This window comes from Hemicordylus capensis, chromosome 2, assembly GCF_027244095.1.
Source record: "Hemicordylus capensis ecotype Gifberg chromosome 2, rHemCap1.1.pri, whole genome shotgun sequence".
In the NCBI taxonomy this organism is placed as follows: Eukaryota; Metazoa; Chordata; class Lepidosauria; order Squamata; family Cordylidae; genus Hemicordylus; species Hemicordylus capensis.
The window spans coordinates 257171821-257194823 of record NC_069658.1 but is presented as its reverse complement, the minus strand read 5'-3'; the positions used below and the strand labels follow the sequence as shown (position 1 = coordinate 257194823).

The 23003-nt window shown below is 44.5% G+C and overlaps 3 long non-coding RNA genes across 5 annotated transcripts in view; 1 reads left to right on the top strand and 2 right to left on the bottom strand.

Annotated features, from left to right (window-relative positions):
* The window catches only part of LOC128344590 (uncharacterized), a 79517-nt gene extending 75708 nt beyond the window's left edge, over positions 1–3809 (top strand). For all 3 annotated transcript variants that reach the window (XR_008315928.1, XR_008315927.1, XR_008315929.1), the window contains 2 exons: positions 2470–2589; positions 3411–3809. This is a non-coding gene — a long non-coding RNA (uncharacterized LOC128344590). The remainder of the gene's footprint in view (positions 1–2469; positions 2590–3410) is intronic.
* LOC128344594 (uncharacterized) overlaps positions 1–23003 on the bottom strand; it is a 37780-nt gene that overhangs the window by 11741 nt on the left and 3036 nt on the right. The window contains exon 2 of the long non-coding RNA XR_008315935.1: positions 5688–5758. This is a non-coding gene — a long non-coding RNA (uncharacterized LOC128344594). The remainder of the gene's footprint in view (positions 1–5687; positions 5759–23003) is intronic.
* On the bottom strand, positions 18547–20637 carry LOC128344591 (uncharacterized). The gene is made up of 2 exons (XR_008315930.1): positions 20353–20637; positions 18547–19873 (listed from the first exon to the last, which is right to left on the bottom strand). It is a non-coding gene; the product is annotated as an uncharacterized LOC128344591 (long non-coding RNA).

The following is a 23003-nucleotide window of genomic DNA, read 5'->3' as shown; positions in this document are numbered from 1 at the left end:
CTACATCTTCTGGCTTCCTCTAAACCACAAGCTGTGTTGAGGGAGGGTTGCATGAGCCACCACTACCACCCTGAGCCACACAACTCTGAGTGGGTGAGCTGAGCAACTCACCAAGGGGTTCCATTCCAAGCCACACCAAGCTGTATATCTTGGGGGTGGGTGGGGGTGTGGGGAGCTGTTCCACTGAGTTCACTTTCACCTTAGTGCTGCCTGTGTGAATTATGTTTGCATTTGCCTGTGTGGTGTGTGTGTGTGCATCCACATGTATCGGTCTTTGTGCTGTGTGCATGTTAGTGTGCTTTTCTGTGTTTGTATTTGTCTGTGTCTTTGCACATGTGCTTTTGTTTCTCTGTGCATGCATATGTGTGAATGTGTGGGTTTCTATGTTTATTTTATTTTGTTTGTTTGTTTGTTTGTTTTACATATTTTTATACTGCCCCAAACTTATGTCTCTGGGCGGTTTACAATAAAATAAAAACAACATTAAAATATTAGTTAAAAACAAAAACAAGAAATTTAAAATATGACAATTAAAAATTTTAAAACAATTTTCTAAAACAACATTAAAACAATCAAAACAGTATCAGTTAAAATCCTGGGTGAACAGGTGCATCTTTAAAAACTTTTTAAAAATTGTCAGAGATGGGGAGGCTCTTATTTCACTAGGGAGCACATTCCAAAGCCTCGAGGCAGCAACGGAGAAGGCCCATCCCTGAGTAGTCACTAAATGAGCCGGTGGCAAATGCTGTTGATCCAAATGGGCGGTGGGGTTCATAACGAAGAAGACATTCTCTTAAATACTCAGGGCCCAAGCTGTTAAGGGCTTCATAGGTTATAACTAATATCTTGTATTTTGCCCAGAAACAACCAGTGTAGCTCCTTCAATACAGGAGTAATATGGTCTCTCCTAGATGCCCCAGAGACGAGCCTGGCTGCCGCATTCTGAACCAACTGTAGTTTCTGGACTACATACAAGGGCAGCCCCACATAGAGCGCATTACAGTCATCCAGTCTGGAGGTTACCAGCAGATGTACCACTGTTTTGAGGTCGTTCATCTCAAGAAATGGACGCAGCTGGCGTATCAGCCAAAGCTGATAAAAGGCACCTCTGGCCACTGCCTCAGCCTGGGACACCAGGAAGAGGCTTGGATCCAGAAGCACCCCTAGACTGCGTACCTGTTCCTTCTCGGGAATTGTGACCCCATCCAGAACAGGCAGATAAAAATTGTCTCTTTAGTTTCGACACAATGAGTACCTCCATCTTACTTGGATTCAGTCTCAGTTTGTTATCCCTCATCCAGCCCATCACCTACTCCAGGCAGGCATTTAGGGATGTTAAGCCCTCTCCCGATGATGCTGACATGGAGAAATAGATTTAGGTGTCATCAGCATACTGATAACACCATGCACCAAATCTCCTGATGATCTCTCCCAGTGCTTTCATGTAGATGTTGAACAACAGCGGAGACAATATGGAGCCCTGAGGGCCACCATACAAAAGTTCAGATGTGCCTGTGTTTCTGCATGCATGCACTTAACTTGTGTGCATATGTGTCTGCCTTTCTCTGGTTGTGGGTGTGTGTATGCCTATTTTTGTTTCTGTGTCTGCACATATGGGTTTGTGTTGTGTGTGTGTGTGTGTTTCTGTCCCTGTGTGTTTGTCTTTGTGTTGCATGTGTGTGCTTGTGTTGTATACATGTGTGCATCTTTGTGCATGCTTTTGTGTTTTTGTGTGTGTTTATATGTTGGTGCATGTGCATGCATTTGTGTTTGTGTATGTATGTGTTGTATGTATTTGAATCATGCTCTACTGTTCTAGCTAATGCTGGTCTTGGACCGTAATAAAGATGATTGATGGTATATATTTTTCATCTGTGTCTTTGCATGTGCACACACATATAGATGCATGTATGCATATGCTTGGGTATGTGTGTGTGTTTTCTCTTTGTGTGTGTATTTGTGTGCATGTTGCCCATCCACCCCCAGCACATTACTTCCAGTAACTGTTGCTGGTGTCTATCCTATGGTGTGTTTTTTAGAATGTGGGCCCTTTGGGGACAGGGTTCCATCTTGTTTGTTTGTTATTTCTCTATGTAAACTGCCCTGAGCCATTTTTGGAAGGGCGGTATAGAAATCGAATTAATAATAATAATAATAATAATAATAATAATAATGTGCTTGTGAACATGTGCTTGTGTGTATGTGCATGCATTTGCCGATTATGGAAGCATCAGCCATCAGGATCTCATTTAAATGATAGGTTTGCACTTTGAAGGTGCTCCTGGATCTAGCATGAAAAACGGCTAAAGCATTTGCATTGCAATTGCTGAGCTAAACTGTCATATAAAAGTGGCAATTTGCATTTCAGATTTGAAATCTAACATTTGAAGATGGAATGAAAGCACTGGGATTTGGGGTGGACTCTAAATGAATGCACATATTCTTTGCAACTCCCTTTTCTCCTCTTAGCCCAGGCACTCCGGTGCAATGAATGTCCATTTGAAAGTGCTGAAAATTGTCGAATTCACGGAAAAGAATGTGAAGTTCATGATGCATTGGCCACATGTTACTCAAAATCAATCTATGAAGGTAAGGTCCAGATCCAAAACCCAGTGAGCTTGAAGTGGGCCTGATCTACAAGTCAGACTGACTAGGAGATTTGTGGGCATGTGCCCTCATTGCTGTCATCTGCTAACTGGATGAATTCATCTTCCCTCCAATCCTACGTCCCACCTAGTTAAAGCTGGTGGTTCAGAGGAGCTAAAGTAAGGCAGGCAGATTAATTTCGGCAAGTGATGAGCTGGGAGATGGGGAGGCAGGAATGCCAAAGAAGTACAGGGTCATAGTCTTCTTCTACTCCAACCCTCTGTTCAGTACAATGGGGGCTATATCATTACCCAATAGAAACAGAGAATTTCAAAGAGCTGACCTGCCACACAACTCCAACTGCGAGGCTGTGATGGTGAACATGACTAAATGGTGAACAGGACTAGCCAACATAGCATAGTGGTCAGTATGTTGGACTAGGACCGGGAAGACCCGAGTTCAAATCACCTTCAACCAAGAAACCCACTGGGTGACTCTGGGCCAGTCATGTATCTCTCAGGCTAACCTACCTCACAAGGTTGTTGTGAGGATGAAAATGACCATGTACTCTGAGCTCCTTGGAGGAGGAGCAGGATATAAATGTGAATGAATGAATGAATGAATGAAGGGAAGACTGGCTGTTCTTGGGCATATGTTAGCCTCAGGATGCACAGCACTTGGGTCTGGCTGCCAGCATCCCAGTTTTGAAATTTCTAAACTACAGTTGCTTCCTCTTCCCTTCTTTTGCCTTTTTGATTATTTGTGAGATCCCACCCTCCTTTAAAATAAGAACATCAAGAGTCACACTACTTTCTTTCTTGTAGCAGATGGAAGGTTTGCTGGAGTGACGTATGGATGCGACAAATATGGATATGACTCCAAATGTCAAACCGTTCAAAGATTCGAAGGGCCTGAGAGCCCTATATATGTCTACACTTGTTGCAAAACTGACAAATGTAATGGACATCGTGCATCTTCTTTTCCTCCTCCTTGGTGTACCCAGCCTTCCTTGGGGATGGGAGTTAACAGAGGATCCGGAGGTGGCTCACTCCACTCAAAGCTCCTCTGCCCTATTTCCCTTGAAGGGAAATCCAGATAATCTATGGCTATCCATTACTTATTTCCCCCTCTTTCAGCCAAGATGTGATTTAAGGGTTCGAATGTACCTCCGTCATCTGTGGAAAATGTACAAGGTGAACCAAAAATAAACCTACATCCTGAGACACACGGTGCCTTTTTGCTTTGTTACTTCTATAACATGTACACATTTCTATCGGTAGATTAAAACAGGCTGGGGAAAACTAGTTCTTCCTTCTATAATGGAGCATTCATATGCAGATCAGATGACCAAAAAGAAATGTTTTTGGTGAGAAATTACCTGCATCTGTAATTGACTGGTTCTAATTCTAATGAGCATGCCTCAATCTGAGCACCTTTTAGGGATGTGTGAACCAGTTAGAATTTGAACCGGGGTGGTTTGAAGGTTCGAATTCGAACTAAACCAGCCATCAGATTCGAGCTGCAGGTTTGAATTCGAACCAAACATGGGGTGGTTTGATTTGAACCATTTTGAACTGGTTCAAACTGGTTTGAACCTCAAAAAGTGGGTGGTGTGGTAGTTGGCACCCATAGGTACATACCACCCAAACCCCAAAGCAATCGGACATTCATATGATTTTTTATGAATTTTTGAATTTTATTTTTTTTCTCATAGGGTATAATGGGACTTGAACCAGACCATTATTCCCTATTGTGGAGCACACATGGGTGCCAATAAACACCCTAACCCCAAAGCAATTGGACACTCCTACAATTTTTTATGAATATTTTAAATATTTTCAATTATTTTTCTCATAGGATATAATGGGACCCGAACCAGCCCATTATCTCCTATTGCAGAGCACCTAGGGGCACAAAATTGGGGTGGGTGGTAGGCACTCAGGGTGCCTACCACCCAAAAAACCCCAATGCAATCGGACACTCCTCCAATTATTGGTGAATTTTAAAACAATTTTTAAATTTCTCATAGGGAATAATGAGGATTCCAGCAAAGTATCTCTTCATGTTGGGGGGGAAAGGGGTGGCATAGAGTGGAGTGTGGTGTGTGGTAGTTCCCAAGGGGGGCAAGGAAGCTACTAAAATTATTTGAAAGGAATTGGGCAAAGGGCTGATTTTTAAGCGATTTTTGAAGTTTACACGTCTTTAAGGTTTTTCTCCATAAAGAAGCATGGAGGTGCCAGCAAATGTATAACTTCAGATCGGGGGCAAAGGGGTGGCTTTGAGCAGAGTGTGGTGGGTGGTAGTGCCCAAGAGGGGCAAGGAGGCTATCAGAATTATTTGAAAGGAATTGGGCAAAGGGCTGGTTTTTAAGTGATTTTTGAAGTTTATGTGTCTTTAAGGTTAGCAGATGAGAGTGGATTCATGGTTTGTCATTGAAAATCTAATATGCTACCAAAGAATCTACACTCAGAACACCTCAGAAACAACAAAACCCAGTACCCCGTGGGTTAGCAACCCATGGGGGTGGTTGGCACCCTCTTTGCACTAGACCACCACTCACTCTGGGCCACCCCAGCACCCCACAATTGGCTTTAATGTTTTTCTCCATAGGGAAGAATGGAGGTTTCAGCAGCCCCATAATTGCACTTGGGGTGACCGGTCCGAAACTGGTTCAGATTCGAACCGAACCAGAGGGTAGTTTGAGCAAAACCAGAACCGAACCACCCCCTCCTGGTTCGAACCTGGTTCGAATTTGAACCGAACTGGGCAAATCGGTTTTATGCACATCCCTAGCACCTTTCAGTCCTGTTGATTTCATGAGCATTCCCAGGAAAGGCTTGAAGACCCTGGAAACCTAAATGCTTGTATGCCCTCTTGCTTTTGATGTGAAAGGATAAGCAAGTGCTGAACTCTCTAATACAGAAAATAATGGTACTGGGGACTGTGGAACTGTTGCTGGATCAGTCCCACTGGTGGGACTATCCTGAGAAGTGACTTACTACTATAGTATAGGATTTCCTGATGTGACTGCTCCATAGCCATTGTGTGTGTGCAATCACATTTTTGACCCCATTTGTACCTTTAACGATGTTTTGACTTACAATTCTGAAGGCTTGCAAAGGGTCACTGATCCAAGGCTATTGTCTCTTGTCTCAGCGTCCAGCAGTCCAATCTTTGCCATTCCACAGGGAAAAGAAAACAATTCCATGACACTAATGACACAGTACAGTGCCTTAGTACAAAATGAAACAGTTCCAGATACAATACTTAAAACAGACCACCAAAGTGGTCAGACCACCAAGTACCACCAAAGATCACCAAAGTACCACCACCAAAGTACAGACCACCAAAGTTACACCAAAAGGACATCAGTCTAGGGAACGCTTTAAACAAGCTGCTTCTGTGTTGCCATCTTGGGCTCCTCCTCATGACATACCACTAACATGAACCCAACCCATCTTTTGTTGCCAGATACAAAAGATCCAAATGTCATGTGACACACCTGCCATCCAACATGGAGCACAATCCAGTGGGAAGGTTTCCTCCACATGTCCTACTGGAATGAATGGGGATAGAAATGATTTGCATATCCTGCCTCTAGTGGTGGCATAGTAAGCAGGGACTTCTGTGGGGGTATTCTCTGTTGCACTGCCTGTTGGAGATGGAGTTCCAGTGCATCGACCTTTTGCACCTACTATGCTAATGACCACTAGGGGCACTGGGAATAGAAGTAGTTAGTGAGGGTCTCCTTACCTGTCCCTGCTTGCCTCTGCTCTAGGACCCCTGATATTACTCCTCAGGTATTTCCTATTGGGAGTCAGAATCCTTCCTTTCTTCTTAGAGAGCAGAAGGAAACATCTCTCTCTCCCTACCTATTCATTATGTAGTTCTTTAGATTAGGATTGCATCTGTCCTATCCAAAGTGTATTTCACCAATAAATACTTAGTATTTCATTCTACAAGGATCTCCATGTGTTTTCTCTAAATAGCGGCAACAACTAAACTCTGCAAACTACTCTGTAACTGGAGGGGGTAGCTTCTTTCGTGCTCTGCTAATCAACCTGGGGTAAAAATTACCACCCCAAACACTGCCCACAGTCTGGAACTCCTTACACCATGAGATCTACCACCTGGCTTGTGGCCATGACCATCAAAGGGAAGTACTTTTCACACCGTGCATAATTAATCTGTGGAATTATCTGCCATGGAATGTAGTGATGGACACTAGCTTGGATGGCTTTAAAAGGGGCTTAGACATATTCATGGATGTCAGGTCTATCAATGGCTACTATTCTGAGGATTATAGGCCACCTCCAGCCTCAGAGGCAAGAGGCCTCTAAATACGTGTTGCAGGGGAGCCGCAGCAAGCAAGAGGGCATGCCCTCTACTCTTGCCTGTGGGCTTTTCAGAGGCATCTGGTGGCCACTGTGTGTAACAAAATGCTGGACTGGAAGGGCCTTGGGACTGATCCAGCAGGGCTGTTCTTATGTTCTTATGACTTTAGAAATGGCATTCCATGCATGTACCCACTTTGCCTTGGCTTTTCAGCTGGGGAGGGTTACCTCCAGGCAAAAATTCAGCATATGTAGCTTCCCCAGTCACTTCCTAGAGATGCCCCGATCAATTGCTGTCATTTCTTATGTACACATGTAGCAGATTACCAAGACTTTCTCTCAGAGCAAGCCCATGTGAGGGGAAGAAAAATGCTCAATCATCCCCTCCATGCATTCTAAGCAAAGGCTTCTCCCCAAAACCTTCCTGTATCTTTATAGGCTGTCACCACCACCAAATTATCAACAGAGTTTCACACACACACAAACACACACCTTGGGTGGAATTTTTTCTCTGCTATTGGAAAGGTACACAAACCTTCCACGTTCAAGCTCACACGTGGTGAGAAAATTGGTAGAATTGCTGAACATTAAGGATGTGTTTTGCACCAGACAAACCTCGCTTTCCTGAGTTAAAAATCAACTCAAAGAGGCTTTTCTTTTAAAAAAAAAAATGCAAAGAACAAAAGGGGAGATTGCAATTTTTAAAATTGCAAAGAACAAAAGGGAGATTTATTAAATGCTACAGACTGTTTCGATCTGATGCTCTCCCAGCTTTTAGTTACAGGTAAAAGAAATACTCCATAGGTTACGTGAATACTTCAGAAAGCAGCCCAGATGATATTACGGTCGCACTCTTTAAAATTCATGGCTACTTTGCCTTGAACTCATCAACCCCTGGACTGATAATTCCAAGAACAGCAGTCCTCTTTTCTGCAGGCATTTTGCTGGCCACACATCTTGCTGCACCTCCAGCCCAGCTTCTTTTCTAACAAAGAGCCTTCTCTTCCTCCCAACTCCTGTCTAGGTCCCACCCACCTGGTGTGCTGGTTGGCTTATCCCTGGAGTTCACCACCCTGTCAGTCAGGACAGGGTTCACTTCTGGTTAACTCTTTAGGGGAGTGGAGGGGCTGGTCAGTGGCTGGGACATAATACAACACATAATATAAGGGGGTCCTAACTGAGAGACTGAGGGCTCTGGCCTGAGCCGGGAAATTTGCGGAGCCAGCCCTGCCTCCTCCCTTCGGTCTTGACAAGCAGAGAAGACCTGCTGCTGGCATTCCTTCTGCCAGCCTGAACTGCTGTCCTGATTGTGCTGAAGATCTGCAGGTTTGAGGGCCAGTTTCACCAGCCGGGCTCCAAAGTCCCCATGAGAATTAGGGCCTGGGGAGTTTAGCTGAAAAGGATAGAGGCAAGCCAGAGGTGCAGCCACTGGGATAGTCACAGGTGCGGGTGCTGCTAGGTTAGTCACAGGCCGGCCTTTGGTGCCAGGCCTTCAGTGTGGGTCTGAGGGGAAGTTGTGTTTGTGCCAGGCTGTTCACAGGGATGTATCCAGGCTCTCTTATTAAGAATGGAGGAGGGGTGCATTCAATGAGATTGGGGCAGCTCTTTCAGTAGTGGTGGGCAGTAGAGGATCAGGCACTGGCAGGCTAACATGCCATTAGAGGGGGAGGGAGTCCAGTAATTTAAATACTGACCCCTGCTAACTGGGCAAAGAGGGACCTTTTTAATGTGGTGATTCTCTTTATTTAGCAGGGGGAGAGTAACCGGTCCTATCCACCCCACCCCCCCCACCCCCGCACCGTACTTCCATTACTGTTGCTGGTGTCTATCTTCTGTTTCTTTTTAGATTGTGAGCCCATGGGGAAAGGGAACCACCTTGTTTGTTTGTTTGTTTGTTTGTTTGTTTGTTACATTTGTACTAAACTTTCATCTCTGGGTGGTTAACAATAGTATAAAACAAGTTAAAACATATACAAAAACTTAAAAAAAATTAACAATTTAAAAATCAGCCATGAATTTTAAATTTTAAAATTCTTTAAATTTTAAAGAACAGAAAAAGCTTGGATGAAGAGGTGGGTTTTCAAATGCTTTCTAAAAATTGTCAGAGATAGGGAGGATCGTATCTCAGTAGCGAGCGCATTCCACAATCTCGGGGCAGCAACTGAGAAAGCCTGACCCCATGTGGAGACATACCTCTCTGGATGACCTCAATGGGCGGTGGGGATCATAATGAAGAAGACGTTCTATTAGATACCCAGGGCCTAAGCCATTTAGGGCTTTATAAGTTATGACAAGCACTTTGTATTTTGTCCAGAAACCTATTGGCAGCCAGTGTAACTCTATCAACAAAGGAGTGATGTGGTCTCTCCAAGATGACCCAGAGACCAACCTGGACGCCGCGTTCTGTACCAACTGTAGCTTCCAGACTACATACAAAGGCAGCCCCACGTAGGGCGCATTGCAGAAGTCAAATCTGGAGGTTACCAACAAATGTACCACTGTTTTGAGGTCGTTCATTTCAAGAAACGGACGCAGCTGGCATATCAGCCAAAGCTCATAGAAAGCACCCCTGGCCACCACCTGAACCTGAGAAACCAGGGAGAGGTGTGGATCCAGAAGTACTCCCAGACTGCGAACCTGTTCCTTTTGGGGAAGTGTGACCCCAGCTAGAACAGGAAGATCAAAATCGTCTCTAGAGTTCTGACCCCGCACAATAAGTACCTCCATTTTATCTGGATTCAGATTCAGTTTATTCTCCCTCATCCAGCCCATTACTGCTTCCAGACAAGCATTTAGGGAAGTTACGCCATCTCCTGAAGAAGTTGACATGGAGAAGTAGATTTGGGTGTCATCAGCATACTGATAACACCCCGCTACAAATCCCCTGATGATCTCTCCCAGCGGTTTCATATAGATGTTAAAGAGCATTGGAGAAAGTATGGAGCCTTGAGGAGCACCATACTTAAGCTCAGATTTCGAAGAGCAACAGTCTCCAATCGACACCATCTGGAATCTGTCCGAGAGGTAGGAGCGGAACCACTGTAAAACAGTGCCTCCCACCCCCCCAACACCCTCAGACGTTCCAGAAGGATACTATGGTCAATAGTATTGAAAGCCACCGAGAGGTCCAAAAGGAGCAACAGAGTCACACTTCCTCTGTCAATTCCCAATTGGAGATCATCCATCAGGCTGACCAAGGCAGTCTCCACCCCATAGCCCACCCGAAAACCAGTTTGAAATGGGTCTAGATAATCAGTTTCCTCCAAGACCGCCTGGATCTGAGAGGCTACCACCCTCTCAATTACCTTGCCCAGCCATGGGAGGTTGGAAACAGGCCTATAGTTGCTCAACTCTGAGGGATCTAATGCAGGGTTCTTAAGAAGAGATCTCATAATTGCCTCCTTAAGACAATATTGTTGTTGTTGTTTTCATTCCAGCTGCCCTGTTAACTTTCAGGCCTTAGGGAGTAGTTCTAATTCCCCACTGAACCTAAACATGCCAGGTTGGTTCAAAATAAGAATAAAACCACCCATACTTCAATCACAGTTGAAGGAGCCAACCTGGCTTGTATAAATGAGTACCTCACCAGGAGTTGACACCAACTTGATGGCACAACTTTATTTAACTTTAGTCCTGCATAAGGACTGACAAAATCCACTCATCTTAATCTGTAGTTGCTTTGGTCTTTCCAAACTTTTTCTAACTTGGAAAAGGCTTGAGTTCCACCCCCTGCCCCCATATTCGGGTTCATAACTTTAATCTTGGAATTGGTGCATGCACAGTTTCCCACCACTCACCATTCCACCCTAGAATAGAACTTCCAATGTAATTAGTGTTTGCTTGATTTGGATTTCAGCCTACCATTATCAGCTGGCCAAGTTTGTAATACAAAACAGGTAATCAAAAACTTCAGTGCCATCACTCATTTTGTAAAGGAGAAACACATTTTTAACAAGTTGTTCTAATAAGAATTAATCACCCTACTTTCCTTTCAGTATCTCTACATCTGGACTAAATTTGGTGCAAATCAAGGTTCACAAGTTAGATCTCTTGCACCTCAAATGTTCATGTGTCTGCCATCTTCAGGGCTTAGCACCTGCTTACATGCAGGACCGCCTCTCCTGACCAGTTCTGTCCCATCCTGTAAGATCTTCTCAGGTTGCCCTTCTTTCGGTCCCTGGTCTCACAGATGTCCATAATACTAGGGCCCGTGGAAAGGCTTTCTGTGTTGCTGCCACTTCACTTTGGAATTCTATTCCCCCCCGATTCGGTCTGCCTTCTCCCTTTCAGCCTTCAAAACCTTATTGAAGACATTTCTTTTCTGACAGGCGTTTGCCCTTTAATATTTCTGTCATCCCCCACCGCCGCCCTTAAAGCTCAGATGCTGTTCTTTGTTTGTACACTGCCCTGAGTCTGTGAATAGGGGGGTATATTCAATCAATCAATCAATCAAGGCTTGCGGTGGGTGTCATCATTACAAACGGCGCCATTGAGGTGTCCCTGTCACTCACTACAACTGTTCCAAATTTGGTTCAGATCATGTAGAGAGTCCTCAGGTTAGTGCACTTGCACCTCAAAGGTTCACACATCCACCATCTTGGATCGGAGTGGGTGACATCATCACAAACTACACCAATGGGGCATCCCTATGTGTCCATTCAGCTGTAGCAAATTTGGTTCAAGTCAAATAGATTGTCCATAAGTTAATTCACTTGCTCCTCAAAAGTTTACATGACCACCATTTTGAATTAGGCGGATGACATTGTCACAATGAGGTGTCCCCATGTGTCCCTACAGCTGTAGCAAATTTGGTTCAAATCGGTTAAGCAGTTCACAAGTTAGTTCACTTGCACCTCAAAGGTATATGCTTCCTCCATCTTGGATGAGGTGGATGACAGCATCACAAATTATGCCATTGAAGTGTCTCTTTGTGTCACTCACTGCAGCTGTAGCCAATAAGATTCAAAGGTTCGTCCCTTTCTCGAGAAGGCAGATCTTGCCACAGTTACCCATGCCTTAGTCACGTCAAGGCTGGATTACTGTAACACGCTCTACGTGGGGCTGCCCTTGAAGAACATCCGGAAACTGCAGCTAGTGCAAAATGCGGCAGCTAGGGTTTTATCTGGAGCTGCCCGGTGGGAGCACATCACACCCATTTTGAAAGAGCTGCCCTGGCTACCAGTTTGTTTCTGGGTCCAATTCAAGGTGCTGGTTTTGACCTTTAAAGCCCTAAACGGTTTGGGCCCGGGATACCTGAGAGACCGCCTGCTCCCAAGGGTTGCTGCCCGCTTGACAAGATCATCTGAGGGGGCTCTGCTCCGGGTGCCGACAATGAGGGAGGCTCAGTTGTCGTGCATGTGGGACAGGGCCTTCTCTGTTGCTGCCTTCAGATTCTGGAATGCTCTCCTGGTGGCTATTCGCTCCTGAGTTTCCATCACAGCTTTCAGAAAAAATGTAAAATCTTGGCTTTTTGCCCAGGCATTTATTTGATTCTCTGCTGCTGCTCTTTATAATCTTTATTGCTTTTATGCTTTAAAATTTTTAATCAGATTTGTTTAATATATTTCCCCCACTTAATATTTTAATTGTGTCTTTTTTACCATCTTGTGTTAAAAAATTTTTTGCTGTAAACTGCCTTGGGATTGCTTTAATGAAAGGCGGTATATAAATTTAACAATAAATAAATAAATAAATAAATAAATAAATAAATAAATAGGTTAGGCAGTCCACAAATTAGCCCTCTTGCACCTCAGAAGTTCATGTGGCTGACATTTTTATTGGAGTGGATGACATCATCACTCACCACACCATTTGGGCATCCCTATGTGTCCCTACAGCTGTGGCAAATTTGGTTCAAATCAGTTTGGCGGTTCACAAGTTAGCCCACTTGCACCTCAAAAGTTCACACATCCACCATCGTGGATTGGGGTGGATAACATCATCAAACTACATTGTCGAGGTGTCCCTATGTGAAACTGACTGCAACTGTACCTAATTTGGTTTGAATTGGTTAGACAGTCCACAAATTATCTTGCTTGCACCTCAAATGTTCATGTGGCTGCCATGTTGAAGTGGAGTGGATGGCATCATCACACAGCACACCATTTGGGCATCCCTATGTGTCCCTACAGCTTTAGCAAATTTGGTTCAAATTGGTTAGGCGGTTCACAAGTTAGCCTACTTGCACCTCAAAAAGTGTACGTATCTGCCATCTTGGTTTGGGGTGGATAACATCATCACAAACTACGTCGTTGAGGTGTCCCTATGTGTCACCCACTGCAACTGTACCTAATTTGGTTTAAATTGGTTAGACAGTCCACAAATTAGCTTGATTGCACCTCAGATGTTCATGTGGCCACCATCTTGAACTGGAGTGGATGACGTCATCACACACCATGCCATCTGGGCATCCCTATGTGTCTCTACAGCTGTAGCAAATTTGGTTCATATCAGTTAGGCAGTTCACAAGTTAGCCCATTTGTGCCTCCAAAGTTTACACATCTGCCATCTTGGATTGGGGTGGATGACATCATCACAAACTACGCCGTTGAAGCGTCCCTACAACTTACCCAATTTGGTTCATATTGGTTTGGGCATTGTGAAGTTGATGGGGCGGGGAGAGGACACACTGACGGAAACACAGGCGCGTGTGCACACACACACACAGACACACACGCAGAATGCTGGATGATTTCATAAGCCTACTAGAAAGTAGTCTAAAAATGATATAAATCAACATAATTGAATTGACATTCCAAATAGCCATCCCACACTATCGTGCAAACATTTCTGGGTTGTTTTTTTAAGAGCCATAAAACAGCATTTGCAGCTGGAATTGGGAAAAGGGGATTAGAAGACGGTTCCTTGGTGATATCATGAGCACTAGCCAATCAGTGTCAGCTTTTGCTGCAAACTTTAATAACTGGATTTTTCTTAGAGAAGAAAAGGTGCATTAGAATGGAATGTGATGGGAGGTATTCCAAGACTTCCTAACTGTTCCAGAAATGTCATCTCTGTCTTTGGCTTTCGTTTCTAGTAGGCAATTGCCAAGAGTTCTTTTGGACTGTAAAGACTAAGTGGGTTCATACATTAGGGCCATGCACAGCCATCCTTATTTGGATTGATAACGACCCAAACCAGGCAATGATATAATCATGGACTCAATCCTAGGGATGGTCCTGATAGCATCAAACCAATATATTGGCATCAGGCTGGGGGGCTACCTTTAGTGAAGATGCGGCATCTCTGAAGGAATCTGGTGTAGTGTTTGCTGGCAGCACTAGCCTTATGCACATCTTAATATCTTCATGCACATCTTAATGCACTGATGTGATACACAACCCTATCATTTATTCTCTTTGGCCGCAAATTAGAGTGAGAGAAGACCACCAAGCTTGTGCCTAATATGTGCAAAAACCAAGCAAAGCAAAAAAATAACAACAATAACAAAAAGACTGTAGCTGCCGTTAAAACAGTTTATTTGAGGATCAAAATAAAATAAATAAAAATTACAATCCAGGCTTCACCTCACAGCCTGTGCCATCTAAAGTATATATTACACAACTTTCCAGAGCATTAAGAGCCAAATGCAGGTTCATTTGCTCACAGACCAAATACCAAGCCATTTTGTAGAAAGAGCCAGAGCACTAAAATCCCCATGCGTGGTCTTGTGTAGCTTCATGCCTCACTCCCAAACATGAGGCATGCATGCATCTGAAATTGCAGAACACCACTTGAGCTAGTATTTGTATTAAGAACTGCCATCATTCAAAAGATCACTGAGTGTGGAGGGGAATGCACAAAGAAGAGCTTGATGAGGCTCTCAGTTTTCTTTCCCATTGGAGAAGAGTCTTCTGGCCACCCCAGTTTTCTTAGGAATAAATGTGGACCACTGGTGAGCACAGAGGGAGAAACAGAAGGAAAAAAGCAGCAGCAGAAGGAAGGAAGAGAAGGAAGTCTCTCAGGGGGGTTCACTGGGAAGGGAGCAACTAAACTATGTTTTTGCTTGTAAAAGAATAGCCCCGGATGTTGCTGAGGCGGGGGGGGGGAGGCGGGGAGGCAGGATGGAAAACTGCAGCTGCAACGCTAGCTGAGAGCTTACTGACTTCTCAAGATGTAGCTGTGATGGAGTTAGGACTAAAATTCAGAAAAAGTGAAATGCAAAGTGAATTCTAATCTTCCACCCTAGATGAAACATCTGAAAAATTTCAAGGAAAGACAGACAAGCGAGACTTCTCAGATGGGTTCTCCATAACCTGAGTAGTTCAGAGCATGGCAGTGGGTGGTGCTGGATGTGGAACGAAGAACCCTCTTCAAAGATATCATGTAGAAGAATTACGAGAATGTGGCCTTGCTTTCCCAATCCTCCTGATCATCTCCTGGCTGGAAGAACCGTGTGTTAGAGATCATCTAGTTTAGGTTGTTGCTGGGGGGGAGAGGTTCCATTCACCCCACTAGTTGCAGAGCAAGCATGTGTGAGATGAGCAAGTCCATTAAAGAGTATCTTGAGACAGATTTAAAAGCAAGTATGGTACATTGGGGAAGTTACATGCTTGGACAGAAAGACCCGTGTCCCTGAACTTTCTGTCTTCATACTGCAGAACAGAAAGGGAGAGAAAGAAGCCACATGGCTCATGGAGTCTACAGGCAGAGCAGGGAGCAAGAAAGGCAGAGCAATAGGCTCTGAGAATATTGGTCTACCAATCATAGAAAGCTGGATCAGACACAGAGAGATAAATCCCTTAACTAAGGCCTGCAATAGTGTGTTGGGACAGAAGGGAAACTTCTTGAGTAGTTACTGGAGCAGGTTTGAAGACACCAGGGATGGAGAAGTCAGCTTCACAAGCTTTTTTTTGAGTAAATCCTCCAAAAGAGATAGAAGAAAGAAATATATTCTTGTTTTGGGGGAACGTGCTTTTGGGGATCTTTTGATTTTTGTTGCTGCTACTGCTATTTGCTCTTTGAAACTGAAAACCTCTATTGAAGTTTTGTACCTTATTTATTTGTTTGTTTGTTTGATTTCTACACCACCCTTCCAAAAATGGCTCAGGGAAATAACAAATAAATAAGATGGCTCCCTGTCCCCAAAGGGCTCACAATCTAAAAAGAACACAAGGTAGACACCAGCAACAGTCACTGGAGGTACTGTGCTGGGGGTGGATAGGGCCAGTTACTCTCCCGCTCCTAAATAAAGAGAATCACCATGTTAAAAGGTGCCTCTTTGCCAAGTTAGCAGGGGTTTCTTGGCATCATGTCAGTCTTGAGTTATGTAGTTTTCTTTAAGTAATGTGCCTTGGCTGAATGACAGCATTTATCTTCTTGTTTGTTAACTGACACATAAGGAGACATTAGAGGAGAAATGAATCCCGCTTCTTAAAAACTTGTCTGAACTATCCTTGGATTAGTTCCCCACCCCCCACCCCGGCCTAATACCACAGGCATTCATTTTGCTGGCAGAGGAAAAGCCTAAGTATACATTCTCAGCAGGCAGATATATCTCCTTATCAAAAGTGTTATATCAATGACAGAGTCCAGGTTATAAGTCTTCCAAGGAGGCCAGAAGTCTATCCCTTTGCACTGGTTGGCTGAAACTGACTGACGAGCCCAAAGTGCATGTTTGCTTGCTTGCTTGCTTGCTTATTTATTTATTTATTTGGTGGATTTTTTTATACTGCCCCAAACCAAAATCTCAGAGTGGTTCACAATAATAAAACAATACAAATAAATAAAACATTAAAATCAATTAAAACTCCAAAAAGCTGCCTAAAATGAGAACAATTTACAAAATTTAAAATTACAAAAGCTAAAAAGCCTGGTTAAAAAAATGAGTCTTCAAGGATCTTTTAAAAACTGCTAGAGATGGGGAGAGTCTTATATCAGCGGGAAGCACATTCCAAAGTCTCAGAGCGACAACTGAGAAGGCCCGTCCCTGAGTGGCCACCAAACAATTTGAAGGTAGCCACAGACAGGCCTCCCCTGACAAATGCAGTGGACGATGGGGATCGTGCAGAAGAAGACGCTCTCTTAAATACCGTGGGCCTAAGCTGTTTAGGGCTTTATGGGTTATAACCAGCACTTTGTATTTTGCCCGGAAACCTATCGGCAGCCAGTGTAACTCCTGTAATATAGGAGTAATATGGTCTCTTCGAGATGACCTGGAGACCAACCTGGCTGCCGCATTCTGTACTAATTGTAGTTTCTGGACTACGTACAAAGGCAGCCCCACATAGAGCGCATTGCAGTAATCAAGTCTGGAGGTTACCAGCAAATGTACTATTGTTCTGAGGTCATGAATCTCAAGAAGCGGACGCAGCTGGCATACCAACCGAAGCTGATAAAAAGCACTTCTGGCCACTGCCTCAACCTGAGAGACCAGAGAGAGGCACAAATCCAGAAGCACTCCCAAACTGTGTACCTGTTCCTTCTAAGGAAGTGTGACCCCATCTAGAACAGGCAGATCAATATCATTTCCTGAGTAACAACCCCACACAACAAGTACTTCTGTCTTGTCTGGATTCAGTCTCAGTTTGTTATCACTCATCCAGCCCATTACCGCCTCCAAGCAGGCATTCAGGGAGGATATGCCTTCTCCTGATGAAGTTGACATGGAGAAATAGATTTGGGTGTCATCAGCATACTGATAGCACCCAACTCCAAATCCCCTGATGATCTCTCCCAGCGGTTTCATGTAGATGTTAAAAAGCATTGGAGACAATATGAAGCCCTTGAGGGATGCTCCAGACCTTAAACCTGAGTTGCCTAAGACCAAATCTCTATATATTTACAATTTTAAACAGTTATATCCCTCTTTTCTCTTCTAATCTGGAGGCATTTAAAGTGACTAACCTATTACTAAGATGCAAGCAGTATAAAAATACAATTTCTAAAAAGCTGCATGAAAACAATTAATGAAGGAAAGTCACAATAAAAAACCACAGGATTTAAAAAGACTTGCCAGAAGAAAAACATTTTCAGCTAGCAACAGAATACCTTCAGAGAGAAAGCGAACCAATCTTCCTGTGGCAAGGGGTTCCATACGCTGGGTGCCACCACAGAACAGACCCTCTCACACATCACTACCAACCTCATCTCAGTGAGTAATGGAACATGCAAGACACCCTCCTCAGAAGACCTCAGGGGATGGGCAGTTTCATAGGGGAGGGGGAGGTGTTCCTATAGGCATCTTGCTCCCAAGCCATTTAGAACATGGGTTCTCAACCTTGGGTCCCCAGGTGTTGTTGGACTACAACTCCCATCAACCTCAGCCACAATGGTTTTTTTCTGGGAATGCTGGGAGTTGTAGTCCAACAACATCTAGGAATCCAAGGTTGAGAACCCCTGATTTAGAACTTTGAAGGTGGTCCCCATGAACTTGGATTGCACCATGGAATGAATCAACAGCCAATGTAGATCAGTGTTTCTCAACCTTTTTGGACTCAAGGACCGCTAAATCATTTGTGCAGAGTGTCAAGGACCGCTACATTCTTTGTGTGCAGTTTCCCGGACCAGCAGTTAGTAGAGGGGTTTCAAGTTTAATTTTATTTTATATATCTAAGACTTTATACCGGTCCAAAACTTGCATCTACTTGCAATTAACTTGCAATTAAAATAATGTCATAAAATAAAATTTGTTAAACAATAAACTATTTTATTTACATACTATTTACACAAGAAATTAATTAAGAAATTAAATAATGTCATAAAATAAAATTTGTTAAACAATAAACTGTATTTTATTTACATACTATTTACATATCAAAATGCACACAATGTTAATGTGAACATTATATTCAAATATTTTAGGAGCAGAGGAAGAAGTCTGATAATGAGATATTCAAAATAAAACCTTGGTATGAAAACCAACAATATTCTTCCTTTCCATGTAGCCATAAATAAGAGCCATGTCTGCTTACTGGAAAGTATGCATTCCCAAATTCCAAGGAGACTCTTAGTACATGCATATAAAAAAAGAATCATTAAAATAGAACACATTCAAGCACTATTTGAATGCTTGCATTACTTTCTCCCAAAAGCAATATTGGGGCTGTATTTGTGAATGGCAAAGAGATGACAAACTTTTGGTACTTCTGCAACAAGACAGTGGTAGAAAGGGTGTTCTCCAAAGCCATCCTCAAGCAAGCAGATCTTTCCCAGTCAGTACTACTTGATCCTCCATTTCTTCATATCTAGCAAGCTCCTTTATGAGGCGCAGCAGGTCGGCGCAGCCCTCAGACCGCGCGGCTCGGAGATGGAACGGGGCCATTTTCGCGGGGGGCGGATGGGATGGGATCCGGGGACTGCCTCTGTTTGCAGGCCAGTGCTTCTGTGCAGCATCCCAACTCTGTGGCCATGCACAGCACTGCTGGCTTATTTAAGCCCACGTAACGTGGGACTGCAAAAGAAAAGTTGCAGGAGACTCAGAGTTGTAGCGGAAGAAGAGGGAAGCGAGGCGTCGCCAAAACAGAGAAAGGGCTGGAACAGAAGAAGCGGCTAGGAGGAGTAAGAGCGAGCGAGGGCGGGCGAAAGGGAGAGGCTAGCAGGTCGGAGTGGGGTTTGAGGGCAGAGAGGCGAGGGAGCAACAAGAGGCAGGGATTGGGCAGGGCCGAGGGAGGAAAGCCCGCAAAGAGCGGAGTCAGGGTGAGGAGTCTGCGCCAGGGAAAGCCAGATTAAGGAGTGGCACTTTGGGAGCAACTTTTGTCGAGTGCGGAGCGAAGAAACTTGGAACAGGGCCATTTTCCCGGGGGGGGGGGATGGGATGGGATCCGGGGACTGCCTCCGTTTGCAGGTCAGTGTTTCTGTGCAGCATCCCAACTCTGTGGCCATGCACAGCACTACTGGCTTATTTATCCTCAATGCTCTGCTCTCCACTCCCTCGCGTGAGTCCCCGATAGTTGAAGAGCAGGAGAAGCAGTCGACGGCGGCGGCACAGGCACAGTCAGGCGCCAAGCATCCCCCTGGCAGCACAGAGGGAAAAAACCCGCAATCTCAGTGGCAGCTTCTTCAAGTAGTTTTGGGCCGATTTGGCCCGTCTTCGGCCATGTGGGGGCGGCGGCGGCAGCTTCTTTGGCCTGAAATTGGGCCTTTGTGGGGGCGGCTGGGCGGCGGCTGCAGCCGCGGCAGTTGTTTGGGGCAGGCAGTAGTTTGGGCCTATTTCGCAGTCTTCGGTCGTGTGGGGGCGGCGGCGGCTTCTTTAGCTTCTGTGGGGGCAGCTGGGTGGGCGGGCGGTGGCGGCGGCAGTCTGGGCCGATTTGGGCCCAGACTGCCGATTCTGGGCCTTGATCTGGCCATGTGGGCGACAAGCGAGAAAGCGGCAGGGAGGGGTAAGTAAACCCTCCCGCCCTCCTAAATATACCCCCCCTGCAGTTGGTCAAAGCAAACACTCACAGCCTCAGCACCTCACTTATTTTTAGCCCAGTAAGTTTAAGCAGCTCACCTTCAAAGATCTCAAAAAAACACCTTCCAGCAACCACCCAATTTCTCCACTCACTCACTCACTGACTGGGCTATCTTCCCGCCTCGGCACAAGCCCCGCCCCTGCTCCACCCCTATTGGCCACTGACGTTCCAGGAGCCTCGGAATTTCCGGGGAGAGAAAAACTTTTACAGCGGAGAGAAAAGCGGATAGAAAAACAAGCGTATTCAGTTTGGAGCCCTGCCTTCCTAGTCGCGGACCGGCACTCAAGCCTCCGCGGACCGCTGCCGGTCCGCGGACCGGCTGTTGAGAAACACTGATGTAGATAGTGCAGTAGCAACAGGCATGTCTTCAAACTTGGCAACTTTCAACACTCTTGCCACAGTATTCTGTGTACCAGCTGAAGTTTCTGGGTGGTTTTCAAGAGCAGTCCCATGTAGAGTGTGTTATGTCAGGGGTTGCCAGTTGTAAAATCATGAAGTTGTGAAATGGATTGTATTGCTGAAAACTGTAGGTGAGGGGAGAGGAAATCACATTTTTGAATGTTTTTAATTGGGAAGCCATTAAAATCTAGGTTCAATTCAGGCTCATTAGTATTTTTAACTGATTCAGATACTAACTTGGAAAACTGCTTATTCAGTAACCAGGAGCATTTTCAGATAGCAGGCTTTACCGTGAGTTTACTGCGAGGCTTTATTGCGAGCTTGAAGTTGTCTCCCCAAAATGATGCAAAAAGTGGAATTTTTAAACACTGGATATAAACCAGGCTGCACTCTAATGCGAAATGAAAAACCAAATCGTGTGTGAACTGCTCCCTGATACCTTGCAGGGACTTTGGGGTAAATCTGGCTGATATGTGAACGCATCCAAAAGCCCTGCGTGGAAAAGCTCCAATTTAGGCACAGTTCATGCTAAATATCGACCACTTTTGCTTTCAGTGTAATTCTATGAAGTGAATACATTGAAGCTATTCACACAAAACCAGGCTAAGGAAGCTGTCCAATCCCGGCAGTGCCGTGGTGCTGAACCACCTTCCAAAATGAGGTTAGGAGAGAGAGCAGCACTCTCTTAACCCCGTCTTACTGATCGTCTGCAGGGCTCCCAGCCGACCAGGGAGGGGAGGAGAGAAGAGATCTGCATAATACCCCACATGCTTGCATCGTATATTATGGGAGCTCTGGGGGGCAGAGTGATGTGGGGTGGTGCGTATGGCACCCCAACTCTCGGAGCTACTGGCAGCAACCAGTAATCATTAACTGGGCAGGCGATCCACCAGCCCAAAGGACAGAACCGGATCATCTGTGGGGAGGTAAGCTTTTTTAAGGCTTCCTCCCTGCTAGCCCTCCCCTGCTCGTGAAAAAGGGCTCATTAACTATTTAAATTGAGACAAAGAATTGTTTTAAAGTGCTTTTGAATTTTTGTATAGGTTTTTTTAAAAAAACAAATCATATACATTCAACAAATAAAAAACCCAGGTAAATCAAACAATCATAACTTTGTCAGCTGATTATAGACCATGTATCTTAAAATAGTTGCTTTTGTTTGTTTAGGGATCTGGATCCTGGCCATGTCCAAGGTAACCTAGATATTTTAGGTTCAGGTTCAGTTCCACTGGGGGGGGGGAAGGGAACCCCTCTGAATCAGTTTTTGGAGTTGAATTCAGGCCTCTTCGACCCCTTCTCCACACACACACACACACACACACACACACATATATATATATATAACTTTAGCACATCAGGAAGAAAGATTCTAGTCTCTCTAGCCCTAGATTCTAGTCCTGATGTGCCAGATATTTTACTTGCATGTTTCGTGTGAGTGAGAGAGAGAGAGTGTGTGTGTGTGTGTGTGTGTGTGTGTGTAACATGTGGGTTCTGAAGAGGCCAAACAGCAATAAATTAAGATAGATTAATCTATTGCAAGAGCATTAATAGATTGCAAGAGCAATAAAGGTAAAATGAGTGATAAGTATATTAAATACTTCTCCATTGCTGCCCTGAGGCTTTGGAACATACTTCCTGCTGAAATAAGAGCCTCCCCATCTCTTACAACTTTTAAAAAGGCAGTCAAGACGCATTTGTTCACCCAGGCTTTTAATTAGATACTGTTTTAATTGTGTTTTAGTTGTGTTTTAACACTTTGAACTTTTTAATTTTAATTGTTGAAATGTTTTAATCTTTTATTGGCTGTTTTTATTGTTTTGTAAACCACCCAGAGAACTTGCGTTTGGGGTGGTATAGAAATATATTAAATAAATAAATAAATAAATAAATAAATAAATGTTGCTGCAAATATTCATTAACAGCAACATTTAACTTAACAGTTCTCACACATGCCTTTCCCACTCCCCCACTTTTATCTTGTCTCCCCAACTGTCGAACTTGAACTCCTGGCTTGATGCAGCTCTACTGCTTTCAAGCACTTTACTTGCAGCTTTCCCTGAAGGCCCAGAGGCCCTCTTACCCCTGGACTTCTGGGCTGAACTCCAGGGTCTCTACACCCCCTGAGGGCCCCCCAAATCCTCTTTAGTCTGTCCTGGGTGGTACCCATGCCATGCCGCTGGCCCATGTTGCGCCAGGCAGCCAAGCATGATCTCCGCTTCAGAGATAGAGGGGGGAATGGGGAAAGAAATACGTGGGATGGGAATATGTTAAATTGTGTGTTGAAATGTTC